This window comes from Lactuca sativa, chromosome 3 (assembly GCF_002870075.4).
Source record: "Lactuca sativa cultivar Salinas chromosome 3, Lsat_Salinas_v11, whole genome shotgun sequence".
Taxonomy (NCBI): Eukaryota; Viridiplantae; Streptophyta; class Magnoliopsida; order Asterales; family Asteraceae; genus Lactuca; species Lactuca sativa.
In genome coordinates, this window is record NC_056625.2 from 95,567,448 (window position 1) to 95,572,963 (window position 5,516).

At 39.5% G+C, this 5,516-nt stretch overlaps 1 non-coding gene across 1 annotated transcript; it reads right to left on the bottom strand.

Annotated features, from left to right (window-relative positions):
- Positions 1–1,676: 1,676 nt before the first annotated feature.
- Positions 1,677–1,783, bottom strand: LOC111902322 (small nucleolar RNA R71). The gene has a single exon (XR_002853737.1). It is a non-coding gene; the product is annotated as a small nucleolar RNA R71 (small nucleolar RNA).
- Between the last annotated feature and the right edge of the window lie 3,733 nt (positions 1,784–5,516).

Sequence of the window (5,516 nt, forward strand, 5' to 3'; positions counted from 1 at the left end):
TATGCATTAACGATAACTATTTTCTGTTAATTGATATGTAATTAAGTTGCATGAACATCTCTTAATTGCTTATCTCATATGATTTATGTGAACACATTGCTATATGCCTAGGAATAGTGAATATGAAACTAGGATTAACTAGAGAATGGGTAAATGAATGTGTGCGCTTGTGTGATACATCAACATCAAGAGGTTAATTGAATCACCAATTTAATTAGCTAATTACAAGTCTTATTTAACCTGAATAATTAAACAAGGGAATTTATTAGTTTAATCACTTGATCACTGCTTAAATTAATTTATTTTCTAAGGATCGGTAATAATGAATGTGAATCTAATCACTTTAGTCGGTAGCTATTAACAGTTAATCCATTACATTACCATAAAAATTAACCATAAGAGTAAATAAGTTGAACCTAAACATAAACCCTTTTGATCAATGAATTTACTTGGTATTTACGTGTTTCCAGTTGTTAGTTGATTAGTTAAGTTTCTAGTCTTGCAAAACTAGAGAAAACCCCTCTATTTTACTAATTGTTTTAGATAATTCTAGTAGTTAGATTAATTTTCGTTCCCTGAGTTCGATACACTACTTGCTAATTCATATTATCAATTGACAGGTCCACTGCCTTTAGCGTGTGAAATTCATAAATTAAAAGTAGGATAAACTAGTTAGTTTAACACACATCAAGTTTTTGGTGCCGTTGCCGGGGAACGGTTAAAAAATTAATTCTAATTTATAGTTTTATCGATCCTTTGTGTGAAATTAATCTTGCACAAAGTTACTGCTTTAGTAGTCTAGGTATTAGGTTTAGTTTTAATTTTATCTAATTTGTTTTTTTTTTTTTTTTTTTTTTTTTTTTTTTTTTTTTTTCAGTTTTAGCCTTGAACTCGCCGAGTGCAATCGGAGCTACTCGACGAGTCCATCGCTGAAACTCAATTTCGTTTTTATTTTATTTTTTGTTCTTTTTACGCACGTTTTTTGTTTTGTTTGCAGTTCGTTTATGACTAGGGGAGGAGGTACACCTTTGATTCCACCGCTTAAAGACCTGGAAGCAACCTTGAGGAAAAACAAAGGCAAGAACATAGGAGAAACCGCTACATCAAAGAATTCACCATTGAAGAATCTAAAAGCTGCTTTTAGTAAGAAAAAGGGCAAGAAAGTAGGAGAATCCAGCTTCTCTTCAGTGGCAGACGAAGACCCGAAGAAGGAGGACACCGAGTACGAAACCGAAAGGGAAGAAACCGAATCCGAAGAAGGAAGCGATTTTGAAGACGAACTCGCTAACACTATGGCTAACATCGATGAAGTTCCTATGGATGAATGGAAGAAGAGGATACGTAATGATACCGGACCATGACTTGTGCAACCCATGATTCCCACGACAGCTACTTTCGAACACAAAGGCCACATACTTGCAAAACTTAAGGAAATCCCCTTCTATGGAAAATATCACGAGGACACATACAAACATTTGGCAAAGGTCAACGATGTGGCCGACTACTTTAATGTTCCAAATGTACCTCGCGAAACCGTTTTACTTCATATGCTTCTAGTCACATTCAAGGGAGCTGTGAAAGATTGGCTAAAATCACTCCCTCCCTGATCCATCACCACATGGGCTAAGATGAAAGAAGAATTTATTGACCAGTTTTGCCCTCCTTCGAAGATAGCCAATTCGAAGAAAGTCATAGCCAACTTTGAACAACAAGTTAGAGAGTCACTTTATGAGGCTTGGGAGAGATACAAGGGCCTACTAAGGAACTGCCCACATCATGATCTAAACAGTCAACAAGAAGTCTCCATTTTCTATGATGCAGTCAATGTAACAACTAGGCAACTCCTTGATTCGCAAGGACCTCTCACAAAGAAGGAACTCCCGGTGATCAAAGAACTAATTGAAGAATTCTCTAAGCACTCTGGAGAATATCATAACCGAAGGAATGAGTTGACTCGAGGGGCGGTGAATTCTATCACCGATGACATGGCATAAATGATGGCAAAATTGGAAAGCATGGACCGAATAATGACTAAGATGGACCAATCCATCCATGCTATTAGAGTGGGATGTGAAAACTGTAGAGGGCCCCACCTTACAAAAGATTGTGATCTTGATGAGAATGGGAACCGGAAGGTACAAGTGTGTTATTCAAGTGGTGATAGGTTTGATGATAATTGGCGAAAACCAAAGAAAGAATGGCTACCATATGATGAGTACAAAAAGACAAGGGAGGAAAAGTATAAGCAAAAGGAGAGAGCCTATTATCAAAAGGAGGAACCGGTACATGAAAAGAAATCAGATTTGGAAGACATGCTTACAAGATTCGTGGCCGCATCCAAGAAAAGACACAATGATACCGATGCTACACTTAAAGATCAACAAAATATGTTGAGAGAACACCAACTTATGATGAAAGATCAACAAGCCTTGCTTAGGAATCAACAAGCATCTATTGTCAACATAGAAAAGCAGCTGGGGCAACTTGCACAACAAGTGAATGAGAGAAGATCGGATGCACTTCCTAGTAATACAGAAAGTAACCCGAAAGGTGCACGTATAAATATTGTGACAACTCGGAGTGGGAAGATTATAACTCCTCTGACCCCTATTCAGCAAGAAGATCCTAAACTGGTGCAAGGGGATAAAGAAGAACATTAAGAATCACAGAATCCAGACCCAACTCGCCGAGTTTATGTTAACTACTCGATGAGACCCCCACCTGAACATATAAGCCAACCTCCTATTAAGCCATATCAGCCTCCACTTCCCTTTCCGGCTCGAGCTAGACAAGAAAAAAATGAAGTTGACTACCAGAAGTTTCCGAAACACATAAAGGCTCTCCAGATTAATATGCCATTCATAGAAGCAGTTGCACAAATGCCGAAATACGCCAATTTCCTCAAGGAGCTTCTAAATAATAGAAAGAAGATGGAAGAGGTGAAGAAAGTGGTCCTAAATGAGAATTGTTCAACTGCGATGTTGAATAAACTACCTAAGAAGAAAGGTGACCCAGGAAGCTGAACATTACCTTGCCAATTTGGAAACTTAGCTACCATTTATGCATTGGCTGATTCAGGGGCAAGTGTAAATCTCATGCCATACTCATTTTTCAAGAAATTAGATCTTCCGGAGCCAAGGCCAATTTGAATGGCGATTCACCTAGAAATTAAAACAGTCACATTCCCGAGAGGAATATGTGAAGATCTATTGGTGAAGGTTGATAAGTTCGTGTTTCCCGCGGAATTTATAGTTTTAGACATGGAAGCAGATCCTCAAGTCCCGATAATACTTGGAAGACCTTTTCTTAACACCGCAAATGCTATAGTTGACATTCGAGATTCTAACTTACCCTTCGGGTAGGAGACGAATCAGTTACTTTTGGGGTTGATCAAGCCATGAAACATCCAAGGAATAACGATGACACAACATTTTCGGTTGACATGTTGGAAGAGTTAATGGAGGAATGGGATGGAGATGAGCCAAACAACTCCACCGTCACACATAAATAAGAATTTGATATAGAAAGAGACCTGTTGTAAATAGAAAGACTGCTCGAGGAAGCTGAGTATAATGATCTAATCAGAAGTGCATAACACCCGACTCGCCGAGTAGCCTCGACTGACTTAGTGATTCCATCCGAAGAAACCCGATCAGTCGTGGATTTTACGAAGGACTCGACGAGTCCCCTCACTAGACTCGACGTGTTTAACATTCAGAACACAAAAACTAAACTTAAGGCACCACCAGATCACTTAGAGTACAGGTTTCTTGAAGATGGCCAACAAGAACCTGTAATTTCACTTTACTCTCTTCCAGACAATCACAAATTTTGAATACCAACTCAACCTTCTCGATCCATCGTTTCAAGGCTATGACTCCTCCAGTCCTGTTGAAAGTGCGGGGTATTGCATTAGAGAAGTCCTTGTAAGTACAAAACTTTGCAGGCCCTTTATTCATCCCTTGGTGGGAGCTGCCTATCCATTGGCCATTTCCAGCACCATTATTTCCGGTTTATATGTGGGCTAGAGCCGCTTTTAATGTGGCTGAAACTGTCACCTGGAAGGCAGCATAGTTCATCTCCGGCGGGGTCGGCGGTGATGGTGCTGTGTTATTATTCTTACGGATTGCTCTCCTCGACATCTTTCTATCATGGAACAGACGGACAATGAGTATCCAATGTATTGTTTGTTTCATGAGTTCTTGATTAGAGAATAGTGTCGGTGATTCAGTTGTATATAAGCAAGTGTGTGCATAAAATTCAGCATGTAATAATAGTAATAGAGCACATAATGGTCAACACATCATGATAAAATATAGACTCTTTTTTCATTGATAATAATCTTTTGAGTACATTAAAATTTTCCTTCATAAGGCATACAATACATGAAAATAAAACTGATAGAGCCATGACTCCATGAGTAGTGTAATCACTTAATCATGAAGTCGATAATACATAGGGTAGTGCACAAAGTAAAAATCAATACGGTAGTGAATAAACATATACTAGCCGCGATGAGTAGGGTCTGGTAGTGTTGACAACGAAGTAGATACGCCCTGGAGTTCAGCTAATCTGCGTTCGGTGATCCGTACATGCTCCTCCAGAGCGGTGTGTCTCTCCTGGTATTATCCGAGCTCCACTCGTGCAGTGGCAAGATCCTCCATGAGTCATTCCATTGGATAGAAGTCTCGCTCTAGGTCTTGTGTGCGAGCATTCATAACCTACATAGCCGCCCACATCTTCATTACCCGGTCGGCGGTCACTTGAGCCTAGTCACCGATGTCCCTAATACGTCTGAACATGATAGGGAGTGCGCGATCCGCTGGTCCTGGCGTCGGCTCCATCGTTCAATATTCTCATCCCATGGAGGTGTAGGGCCATTGTAGCCCATTATATGTGGTGATACCCTTGCCATGTAGGGAGGGTTGATAACTTCAGACTCTACATCCAATTAATCGTCCTCTTCAACCTCCTCATCGTCATCTTCCTTGATTTCATCATCAACGTCCTCTTCTTAAAACTCTATAGGCTCTCCAGGATCCTCCATAGGTTCCTTGGGGTCTTCTTCTGGGTCTTCCTTGATCCAACCCCCATTCCCTTGATTAGGAAAGTAAGGGTCTCCAGGGAGGTGAAAGCCTGCCATGTCATCTGTGCAAGAATATATGAGTACGAGCAAATAGATGAAATATAAAAATACTCCTATAGTATTTTAATTATTTTAGGTTGGGTCCTTAAAACTTTTGGATACGTGTTGGAAAGCTTAACACTTGTTGCAACACCACTACCACTCCCAAACACATGTTGGTCATATCTCGAATAAATATAGTTGATCAGGATATATGTATGCCATATATGATTACATAACTGCCTAGATTTGACTGTAGTGTTCAACCTTTAAGTTATCTTGTTTTGTTCTCGTTATGATACGGTCTTAGCAAGTATGTATACTTTTAGTCAAAATATTTTAGTCCCTTTGTATTTATTGTTGTATATCTTGTATGGCTAGATATACTAGT